At 35.7% G+C, this 13,244-nt stretch overlaps 1 protein-coding gene across 9 annotated transcripts in view; it reads right to left on the minus strand.

The window, feature by feature from the left end:
* The window catches only part of LOC145668871 (coiled-coil domain-containing protein AGAP005037-like), a 1,021,830-nt gene that overhangs the window by 432,188 nt on the left and 576,398 nt on the right, over positions 1-13,244 (minus strand). The gene's annotated exons all lie outside the window — the stretch shown is intronic.

The following is a 13,244-nucleotide window of genomic DNA, read 5'->3' on the forward strand; positions in this document are numbered from 1 at the left end:
TTCCTGGTGGCAGAGCCTTGAAACTTGAATGCATTATAGTGATTCGCATTCCACTTTAACCTGTAGATCCACGTCTCATATAGCCTCGGTGCTGAAGGGGGACGCTGCAAATCAACTCAATCAACAATTTTACTCCAGTTACTCGAAAATTGAGAAAAAATAGAGAAAGGAGAAAGTATGTGCACAAAAAAATCGAGCCCGATGCACTGTACAGCAAAAGGAACCAAACAAACACCTCAGTTAATCGGATTCTCTTAAGGTTTATATACATAGTATTTTACAAACTACTACATGCACATTTTGAAATCCCTACGACATAAAATGTTTTCGTAAGTCCGTTTTACTTTCGGTTTATGGACACACATTCCTCTGGAATACGGATGTGAATTGACAGATATTCCATACTAGAAAGTAAACACAGGTGACCTAATTGATAAATATAATCTTGAAAGACCTTTTTTTTTTTATGAGCTTAGGCAACTGAAGAGAAGCTTTAATCGAACATGTTTTGTTGAAGTAAAATATCACAACACAAGTAGGAGATATGCGTAAACAAAACACAGGACTATCTTGACCAGGAAGACAGAACTCAACTAGTGAGTCGGCGCCGTTTTTACATCTTGATACACTGCCAACAAGATAAAACAACAATGCCGCAGAATCTGAGATGTGAAAAAGGAGAAGAAAAAGAGTATCTTTCCTCACATATGGACTGCATCTTGGTTGGTTTTTGTAGTTGGGGAAGATTTTTTTGTTTCCTTAACGTAAACATAACGTCAGGTTTCGATCATATAATTTCACTCAACAAATCTTTGAACTAGGGATTTATCTCTTTACAGGTTCTCATTTGCGACTATTTAACGGTGTCTTTGTGTAACCAAGTAGTTAGTGGGTATCATGGCGTGCATTATCCTTGGTTCGATTCTCGTTGAGATACAGAATTTCAGTTTTAACCAACCATTGTAAGGCAACTAAGGAGCTGCTTAGTAGATTCGTAAATAAAAGTAAACAATCATGAATATTCATGAGTGTGTACTTTTCTGACATGGTAGCACTTGGTAATACACGTTTGAAAAAATGGATACACCCTTTTTCCCCGCATACTAATGACACATAATGTATGCAGGTGCATCCGGAGGTAACATGACACATAATAAATGTTTCCGGTCAAAAGAAATGTTAATTGGACAAACAGAATATAGAAAAAACCTTTTTGGAAATAAAATATGCAGATCACACACGTAGAACAAGGTAATTCATTAATATGCAGCACAAGTAACGCGACAGCTGCTGCTGGAGAACATTCTAGAAAATTTTGATCGTCGGAATGAGTGAAAGAAAGCACTAGAAGCTTCCAGATCTTTTTTCTAAGCTTATTATTGTTGGAATAGGGGAAAGAACACACTCGAACCTTCTGGAAAGATTGAAGGGCATATAAATACTGATGCATTTGCATGATGTGTACATTTAGAAAGAAGAGGGCACCAAGAACATCAAGTGTTAACTTTGCGAAGAAGATATTTTACTACTAGGAGAGATTGGAAGATTGGTAAGTAATAACGTTGTAGTTTTCTTGTATTATACTTGTTTACTTTTATATGAGAAAGGGACATATTGTAATTGTTTGGAGTATAAGGGGGACGGAACTGTTTGGTTTTATCGGGAATTGATTGCGGATTTTCCGGTATTGAAAAAATGATACGACTCGGTGTACTTTTATGGAATTATAACTTGACTAAGATATAGTATAATGTAATATGTAGGGAAGCAACATTAATGATTGCACCGGGAATCGAATGAGTATTCTCCCATTTGGAGAACCGTACGCTAAATTGTATGCTTGCAGTGTGAACTTATTACTTATACATAGCTATGAATTGTGTAAGATATAACACGAAGTCAACAGAATGCGCTCCCGGGAATCGAACCAGGGCTTGTCCACGTGAAAAGCCGTACGACAAACATTTTGCTTAGCAGATATTGTTACTTGTATGTAGCTATGAATTGTGTAAGATATAACTGGTATTTAGAAAGTATGAGAAGTTTTATTGAGTAGGGAGCCATGATACTGCCGGAACTCGAACCAGGGCTATTCCACGTGGAGAACCGTACGCTTGCTTGCACTGTAGACTTTTTTCAGTTATAAATGGTATATTTTACAATCTTATATTGGATAGGTAGTTAACAGAATGCGCCCCGGGAATCGAACCATGGCTCTCTTACATGCAAAGCCAATATGGTTGAGCGTTAGTGTTACGTTGAATATTATATTTTGTAATTTGAAAAGTCGTAATATGGTAACTAATTGCATTTTTTTTCTTTTCTGTTTTAGGTGCTGAAGCAAATAAGTGATAGAATCGAGAAAAAAGCAGAGAGCACGAAAGACGTGGATTTCGATTGGATTATCACTTAAACAGAGATAAACTATTATTCGGTAAGTATTATTATTATAATTATTATTATTATTATTATTATTATTATTATTTTCAAAATTTTGTTTGTTTTCAGGTTTTTTAGTCATTGTATACATATATTGATTGCACTTTTTTTGTCTTGTATTTTACAGAAAAAAATGGAGTTTTACTTTGAGGAATTTAACGTGATTGATGAAACCATTTTCCAGGGAAGACTGAGAGGCTTGGATAGTGCTGAACGTGTTTTACAGACTTGGCAACAAGTAGTGGACCTGCAAGCAGCAGGGTATGTTGGATCGTCTGAAATTGTAAGTGATCTACTATCGCTTTTGTACCTATATTATAAAAATAATCAATATATCGTTCTGAATAATGTTCGCTCAGCAGCGGATATTATAGAGCTTTTTGACCACGGATTTTTCCGTGAAGATCGACTGTATGATGCGGCATTTATGTCATATTTAAATTATATGGCTTCTGAGAAGGGGCAGTTAGAGCGAGTGAGTGACAAAAGTGTATCCGCGTTCTTTTCATTTACGGGAAATCGAGAAAATGTTCAATCAGAACATAATGATGATGATGATGACTCATTACATATTGATTGGGCACTATTAAATGAAATTAATTTGGATGAACCAGTAGAAATTCAAAATTCCGAAACTGACTTTACAGAGATGTTGTGGCAAAAATTACAAGAAATTGAGGAAGAAAATGCGCGTGTTGATCGTCTGAATAATGCACATTATTCAGAAGATATGCGACCCACAACTTCTCAGCACCCTCCATTGCGAGGGTATGGAGGGAATGAAAGAGAGTGTAATATGTTTGAAATTGTGGGGAGAAATGTGAGAGAGTACCCGCGTTTCAATATGAAAGGGGTGGAAATTATTGTAAAACCAACTGTACAATATGTAATTACAAATCCCGTGGATTATATTACATCCATGATGGATTATGCGCTTTCTACCGTTCTGAGGGATACACGACCCCACGATTTTGTCGGTTTAAGAATAAATTCCGACCGAGATCTCCTGAATAAAGAAGTGTTTGTTCCATGGCGAAAACGTCAAAATTTGAATACCGATGTGGTTCTTAGAACGGTGGAAAACGTACTAAATAGCAACGAATCATTTCTTTTAGGAAATCAATTAGAATTCCGGTTTGATATCGTTGATGGATTACACGGACAGGGTATAGGTAAACGCGCAGCGGTAAGAAAATATGCAGAAATGAGTATGTTTTTCAAGGATCATGTGGTGGCCACAAAGGCTAGTGATTTTCTTTGTCTGCCAAAATCCATAGTATATTGGATTACGAAACATGAAGAGAGTAAGCAGGCTTTATACAATATGACCTTGCCTACACGCAAAACATGGGAAAATAAAGCACAACAATTGTGTAACGATGCGAAAATGTACGTTGAACGGAAACAGGGATTTGATTTGGAAGATGTAGTTGCTTTTCAAAATTATTTAGTGAAAAAGAATTATCAAATTGTAGTATATGAATTACCGGAAAATTCCAGAACACCTGTGGTACGCTACCCAGGAATAAATGCTGAGAAAAAGATATTTATTTTGTATCAGAGAGGGGATACTGTGGGCCACTTTCAACCCATTAAGAATATTACTTCGTTTATGGGTAAGACAAGTTTTTGCTTTTCGTGCTTGGAAGGATATAATGCATCAGGTACGACTCACCAATGTCAGATGAGATGTTCGTACTGTGAACATTTTCATGGTAAAGAAACTAACGCGAAATTGGTACATTGTACACAATGTAATAGAAACTTTGCTGAAGGCACTTGCTTTACTAACCATTTAACACTAAATAAAGTAAAGAAATCCACATGTGATTACGTGAAATTGTGTAACGCATGTGGTGTAATTTATGATGTGAGAAAAAGAAAATCAGCTCATGTATGCGGCGACTACTATTGTAGTCTTTGTAAAGTGCACGTAACTGTTGGCCATCGATGTTTCGTTCAAAAGTGTAAACTAAAACGCACTGAACGGTTTTTGTATATTATATTTGATGTGGAAACCATGCTATTAGCACCAAATGAGAAAGGTGAAAAGGAGCATGCCGTAAATTTATGTTGTTGTTTGAATGTATGTTTCCACTGCATAAATACAGGAGTAGATAGTTTGTGTTTCAAGTGCGGGGATAAAATATCCGGGAACCGTATGTTTTCTTTCACATCCATGGAGGCGTTTATTGAACATGTGCTTATGGAAAGGCCAGAGTATCAGATCATTGTGGCACTTGCTCACAATAATTCGCGATATGATGGCCTATTTTGTGTGCGCACACTTATTGAGAAACAAAAAATAACCCCACATGTTCTTATGCACGGTCAAAAGATATTTCAAATTAGTATTAGTAATCGTTTTTATTTTCGGGACACTTTTCTTTATCTTGGTGTAAAATTATCCAAATTACCGAAAACCTTAGGATTGAATGTGGAATTGAAAAAAGGAGATTTTCCATACCTCTTTAATACAGAGGAACATCAAAATTATGTTGGAGAATGGCCGGCATTGCATTATTATGACCCAGACTCACGTAGTACGGCAGACCGGGCAGAACTTATGCTGTGGCATGAAGAGCGAGTACGGAATGGTGATATTTTTGATTTTCAGAAAGAATTGGTGGAGTACTGCCGAAACGATGTGCGTATATTGGCGGAGGCAGTAATTAAATTTACCTCCATGATTGAAGAGAAAACAAATGGTATTCAATGTTTTATTTCCAGCACGACGATCGCTAGTCTAGCAATGTTGACGTACCGGTGTCATCACCTGATTGAAAACACAATTCCAGTTATTCCTCCAAACGGGTTCCAACTTACTCAACAACAGAGTATTAAAGCATTAAAATGGTTGAAGTATATGGAACATGTAACAAAGAGATCTATTGTTACTTCGAATAATGCGTTGGAGGAACGGTTTGGCAGATATAAAGTCGATGGTTTTGACGCTAAAACAAACACTATATATCAGTTTATGGGATGTTACTGGCATTCCTGTAAAAGCTGTTATAAAGATAATAGAAATAGCATTTTATGCAAAGAAAATGGTGCGTACAACACTTTTGAAAAGAGATACGAACAAACAGTGCACTGCCGCAACTATTTGAAAAAATTAGGTTATAATTTAATAGAAATTTGGGAATGTGAATGGGATGCAATGGTAAAACGTGATAAACATATACAGAAGATCCTCGAACAACGGTGCAAACATATTCGTGATCCTCTCATTCCGAAATCTGCCTATCAAGGAGGTAGAACAGAAAATTTTAAGTTATATGTAGACTGTGCAGAGGACGAATACGTAGTTTACGTAGATGTCACCTCGCTTTATCCCGCAACAATGTGTAAACGAGGCATGCCTGTGAATGTACCTAAAGTACACAATGGCCCCAATTTCCCCAATGTGCGAAACATTCATGGACTTGTAAAATGCAGTGTTCTTCCACCCTCCGATTTATATTTTCCAATCCTCCCTTATGTTACGGGAGGAAGATTAATCTTTGGATTGTGTAAATCGTGCATGGATGAACAAAATGATGATGAATGTACGCACATAGATCTTGAACGTATCATTACCGGTACGTTCTGTACCCCCGAACTGCACAAAGCATTAGACAATGGGTATGAGCTAATTGAAATTCATGAAATATGGGAGTTTGATTTATTAGTCCCGGAAAAAGATGTTTGTGAAGGATTATTTGGGTCATATGTGAAATCCTTTTTACAAATGAAACAAGAAGCTTCAGGCTTTCCTGCAGAATGCACTACAAAAGAAGAGCAGGAAAAGTACATTCAAGAATATTTCAGGCATGAGGGAATACAGTTAAATTATGAGAACATAGAATATAATCCAGGCCTGCGCAGTACAGCGAAACTGTTTTTGAATTCACTGTACGGGAAATGGGGACAAAGAACAGACCTTTCACAGTGCACAATGGTTGATACAGCAGAGGATTTTTTAAAAATTTTAACAGATCCTAAATATGAAATTCAAGCTGTAACACCAGTTGGTGAAACTCATTTAATTGTTCAATATAAAGACTGTGAGAGTGAAAATATCCCATTAGCATTTTCAAATGTTGTGCTGGCATCATTTATAACATCATGGGCACGACTGTGGCTGTATGATCTACTAACAAGTGTTGGAGAACAGAATGTAATCTATTGCGATACGGACAGTATCATGTTTATACAAAGAAAAGATGAGCAACTCCCATTAAAATTAAGTTCGTATTTGGGTGGGTTAACAAATGAAGTTCCCGAAGGTTGGGAAATACGTAAAGTAATAGCATTAGGTGCAAAGAATTACGCCTACGCTTTACGCAATGCTAGTGGGGAAATGAAATATGTCTATAAAATACGTGGAATAACATTAAATCACAGAACAAGTGATAAAATTAATTTTGATAGTTTTTATGATTTAGTGACGGGGAATCGGGAGGCAACTGTAATCGAAATGCCATCCAAAATTGTTCGGAAACCAGATTTGCGCATCTTTTCTCGAAGAGAACTAAAGACACATCAAATGGTGACCAGTAAACGCAGACGAATAGACGCTGACATTGTGACTGACGTACCAAAAAGTGTTACTGTTCCGTATGGCTATAGATCTCATAAATGATTGGCCAGAGACTCGTTTTTGGGGAATAAAAAGCAGAGTTTCTATCACATTGTGTCATTTGCAACGAAGATGTTACGTTTTAAACATCCGTGCACTATTCTCATAGCCGGCCCTTCCCGTGCTGGTAAAACTCACTTTGTGAATCGATTAATCAAAGAAAGAAATGATTTGTTTAATGTTTCCTTTAAAGAAATTGTATGGTGTTATGGCGCAGTTATACCAAACTTGGACGTTGATGCAAAAATACGTTTTCTGGAAGGAATCCCCGATATAAATACTTTTGATATAAGTGAAAATTCATTACTCATATTAGATGATTTAATGTCAGAAACAAATGACGATGTGGCCAAATTATTTACCAAGTACGCTCACCACAAGAAATTAACCGTAATATTTATTGTTCAAAATTTATTTCCAAAAAACCGGCATGCTCGAGATATTAGTTTAAATGCACATTATATAGTGGTATTTAAGAATCCACGTGATAAGTTACAAATTGAATATTTAGCAAGACAAATTATGCCTCGTGAAAGCAAACAACTCGTGAATGTCTTTGAGGAAATTACACAAAAACCACACACGTATTTATTGTTTGACCTTACACAACAAACACATGATGCCCTACGACTGAGAACAAATATATTTCCCGGAGAAATAATGCATGTGTACAGTAGTGTTAAAAACGCGGCCACACCGTTTTATGTTTAGTTAGCATCAAGATGTTGAAGGTAAAACATCATTATAATACGCTCTGCACGCTTGCGAAATGCAAGCCATCCGATCGGAAAGTTATTCTTCAAAACGCACCGGGTGATTTGATTCGTACCATATCACAAGTAGCAAAAAATACTATAAAAGGAAATATCCCCATATCATTAATTCAGAAGCAAAGGCTCCGTAGACATAAGAAGATCTTACGTGCTCTCTCCTCAAAACTTTCTCTTAAAAAGAAAAAGAAATTATTACTACAGAAAGGTGGTGCATTACTTCCATTAATTCTCGGGCCACTCATTGGTGCCTTAGCCTCAACAATTTTTGGAAGATAACATGTCGGAATTACGTAAAATGCTATTAGTTCCAGAAAATGCACTTCATAGAATACAATCTAATTTAAAGACACATGAAGCATATCAATCAAGACTAGATAAAGATATGAGCGAAATCTTACATCGTACAGATTTGAGTAGAGAACAAAAATGGAAATTGTATCAGCAAGTATTACATCAATATTTACATTATAAATCGAGTCCCACACCGGAAAATCCTATTGCCCTACCCATTGTTGACTCAGAAAATGCAAGTAGTCGTACAGATAGTGGTATTTTAACTCTTGTACCCGATATATTACAATCAGTACCAAAAACACTTCGAAGGAAAACGGATTTATTACTTAAACAACTCATTAATTCACAGAAAATCTCGTGGGATCAAACAGGTACAGTAACTATCGATGGAAATATCATTCCCGGTTCCAATATTATCGATTTAGTAAATGATGTCGTTCGTACACGAAAATATTCAACACAACCAGTAGGATTACAGCCATTTAAAACGTTATTGGATGATATTAATGTTCCTCGGGAATTTATTAGTTCACGTACACCAGGACCGCCTTCACCTGCTTTTACAACCCCGAAAGTGACTGGCAGTAAAATTCGAAAACGGCATTCTTCTTCGACTGCAGTATCTCCCGCAATTGCAGCTAACGTATTTCGGTATTGGAAAGAATATAAAATGTAAATAAGAAATGACAAAATTATCAAAAATCTATTACAAGTATTCAGATCCTGCATCTTTATCCAGTGTTAGTACATTAGAACGTAAAACAAAATTATCCCGAGAGAAAATTAAAAAATGGTTAGCATCACAAGATGCATATACAATGCACGCTCCAATACGAAAAACATTTCCACGGAAACAATATTATGTTAGTGGTCCTAATGAAACATTACAATGCGATTTGGCGGACATGCAAAATATTGCAAAGTATAATGACGGATATCGCTATATTTTATGTGCAATTGACATTTTTTCGCGGTACTTGTATTGCATTCCTGTGAAAACAAAGAAAGGGCCTGAAATGGCTAATGCAATAACTTCAATTTTAAATCAAGTGCCCTTACTGGTTCACGTACAAACTGACTTAGGGTCAGAATTTTATAATCGCCATGTAAAGAAAGTGTTTAAAGATTTTGGGATTAATCATTATAGTGTACATTCGGAAATGAAATGTGCGTTAGTAGAAAGAGTAATTCGTACCATTAAAAGTAAAATATATCGTTATTTTACTGCAGAAAATACGTATCGGTACATTGATGTGTTGGATCAAATTGTACACAATTATAATCATAGTTATCATTCAACTATTAAAATGGCACCCGCAGAAGTAAATGATTCAAATATCAATCAAGTGTGGAATACGCTGTACGGAAAGACTGTACACAAGAAGAAATTAACTTGTAAATTTCAAGCAGGAGATTATGTTCGTATTACTAAATATAAACATAAGCTTGAAAAAGGATATTTGCCCAATTGGTCTCGAGAAATATTTCTTGTTGATAAATGTATAAAATCAAATCCTGTAACTTATAAATTAAAAGACTGGAATGGTGATGAAATTAAAGGAATATTTTATGCTGAAGAATTACAAAAAATATTTCTAAGCTCAAACAAGACCTATTTAATTGAAAAAGTTCTTCAACGTAAGAAGGGGTGGGTTTTCGTAAAATGGTTAGGCTACCCAGAAAGTATGAATTCGTGGATTCGAGTATCTAGTATTCAGTCTGCATAATGAATTCGTCATTGAAACACGGTTTTTACGTGACGTTACCTTCCAATGCAAGTAGTACACTTTTTGATAATACAACATCCTCATTTCGAGTAAAACTTGCAAGGGCCATAGATTTAACGGACGGAGAGTGGGTTGTGGGCTTAACACAAATTAATATACCGTGGAGTTTTTATAATGTTGGTCCGGGTGAACAAATTACAATCGATACATTTATTGATGGTGAATATATTCGATATCCTGTTAAAGTAACAGAGGGATATTATGCATCCATTAAAGCCATCTTAAATCTAATTCCCGAAAAAGTACGTATAATAAAATATAATTATTTTAAGAATCAAGTGTATATTCAACATTCCTTCCGGTCACGTGATCGGTGTATTCTAGACATAACAAAAGGTTTACAACATATACTCGGTTTTATGAATGAAAATTCAAATTTTTATAATTCAGTGGTGTATATAAAAGATCAACATAGGGAACAATTTCTGGCTCCTCAGGGAAAATATCCCTGTAACCTTGATTATAATATTCCAACAGAAGTTAACGTATGTGTGGATATTGTAAAACAGCAAGAAGAAATTGGACCTTTACTTCGTAAAATTAGTATATTTTACGAGCGGTATGGACGAATCAAAAATATTTTATTTCATAACCCGCAGTACGTGAAAGTTGAAAAGAAATATTTTGATACGATAGAAGTAAACTTAAAAGATGAACTCGGTATAAACTTACCATTTCGTTTTGGAACTTCGAACTTGACACTTCACTTTAAACGAAAATGATTTCTGAAAGCATTGAAGACAGCTTCTACATTACACTGGTTTCAAATGCAAGTACAGACGTTTATCCTAAAAATAGTCCAACCCATTTCATTAATAATTTGAAAAATACTGTACGTTTAACAGATACGGATTGGTGTGTCGGATTAAGTGAAATACATATTCCTTTAACGTGTCATAATGTCACCGAAGATGAAAATATCGTTTGGTACAAATTAGAAGGTCATGAAATTATGAAAAGTAAAATTACTCCTGGATATTATGCAAACATTGAACACATACTGGAAGAATTAAATAAAGTTTCAGAATTTATACGATTTAACGCTTCCAATATTATTCATGTTACTTCTGAACCAAACGTTGAATTTATAACACTTTCACCTACTTTGGCTATACAACTAGGTTTTCATGAAAAAAATGATCTCATTATTCAAAAACAGGGATTTAAACAACCATACTTAGATATTGGATATCCTTTTCAAATTTTTGTGTATACTGATCTTATTGAATATCAGTTGGTGGGAGATACGCAAGCTCCCTTACTACGTATTGCAACTGTTGGCAATATGACTTATGGAAAAGTTCAAACGTTACGATATCAAGATATTCACTATATACCACTCTCTAAATTTTGCTTTAACAGTGTTGAAATACTACTAAAGGACCACGCAGGACGAAATTTACCATTTCGTTCCGGGACATTGACAGTGACACTTCATTTTAAACGTTCTCCTGGAAAATGAAAAAGCAACATACGTATTATCAGCGGGGACGTGGCCTTCCCTTCTTTTCAGGTCCAGTTTATCAACGGGGTCATGGGATTGGTAGTTTCTTTAAAGGTTTATTTCGTTTTGCATTGCCTTTATTAAAACAAGGTGCCAAAGCTGTAGGCCGGCAAGCGTTACAAACCGGTATACAAGTTGCAGGTGATGTACTAGAAGACCGTCCATTTAAAGAATCCGTTCGTGCTCGCGTAGAAGAAGCTGGAGAAACATTAAAAACTAAAGCTGCAAATAAACTTAGTCAGTTGTTAACCGGTAGTGGTAAGAGACGTCCACGAAAACGTAAGGCTCCTGCTATTGTACAATTCGGTCCTCCGGTCAAACGTAATCGAAAATATTCCGGTGATATATTTAGTTAATCATGGCTTTACTCAGTGGAAGTAGTCCTGAATGTTGTACAAGTGAACTTGATTTGTTTACTATTCCAATGACTCAGACTGCTATTGAGTCATCTTCCACTGTTGAATATCGTCCGGTTTCTACTTTATCGTCAGAAGGACCAATTGAATTTGTTGTACCTGGTGAAACTGGTGATTTTATTCACACTGCATATTTGTATCTCTATGTAAAATGTAAAATTACAAAAAACGATAATACAAATTTAGTTGCGGCAGATATTGTTGCACCTGTAAATAATTTTCTTCATTCGTTATTTAGTCAAGTTGATGTTTTATTAAACGATAAATTAATTAGTTCATCATCTGGTTCATATCCGTACCGGGCTTATATCGAAACATTATTAAATTATGGTAGTGATGCCGCTCGAACCCATTTAACTGGGGGATTATGGTATAAAGATACTGCAAACCAATTTAATGTATTAGGTAATGCAAATACTGGATTTACAAATCGTGCCCAGTATGTTAGAAATAGTGCATCATTCGATATGTATGGCCGTATCCATGCTGATGTTGCCGGTGTGGGATGTATGCTTCCTAATAAAGTAAGCTTACGTGTAAAATTACATCGTACAAAAGATACGTTTTGTTTAATGTCTGCTGAAAATACAGCATATAAAGTCAAACTTGAAGACGTAACACTTCACGTGCGGCGTCTAGATATTGCTGCCGACTTAGCTATGCAAATCAATGCTGGCATGGAACACACTCCGGCCAGCATACCTCTTACTCGTGTTGAAACTCGTACCTATACCATTCCCGCAGAAGTAAGTTCATATAATCTCGATAATTTATTTTTGGGTAAAGTACCAAAAGGTGTTGTTATAGGTTTTGTATCAAACGCTGCATTTAATGGTCAACCACATGTAAATCCTTTTGAATTTCAACATTTTAACGTTAACAAACTGCAATTACAAGTTGGTTCAAAATCATTTCCACCGACACCCCTCACTCCTAATTTTGAAAATGGATTATATGTTCAAACATATTCCACTCTGTTTTCCGGTACCGGTATATATTATCAAGATCATTCACATACAATTTCCCGTGAAGAATTTCGACATGGATACACTTTGTACCCGTTCATTCTATCTCCAACAGGAACATTAGATGATTCTACGTGGGATGTCATACGTGATTCCCCTGTCAATTTAAAATTATCATTTTCTCAACCTCTACAAAATTCCATTACATGTATTGTGTACGCTCAATTTGACTCTCTCATTCAAATCGATAAAGACAGGAATGTATATACTGATCATACAATGTAAAATTTCGTCATTTGAGTGCCATGAGGGTTATTGTTCACTTCTCCGCGTTCAACGATAATGATGATCATATTATTATTAAGGAACTTGCAATTGTAAATCCTGATATCCCCTTTGTACAAAGCTGGATTTTTAAACCACCATATCCATTACATGAATT

This window comes from Thermobia domestica, chromosome 13 (genome assembly GCF_964235325.1).
Source record: "Thermobia domestica chromosome 13, izTheDome1.hap1.1, whole genome shotgun sequence".
NCBI lineage: Eukaryota > Metazoa > Arthropoda > Insecta > Zygentoma > Lepismatidae > Thermobia > Thermobia domestica.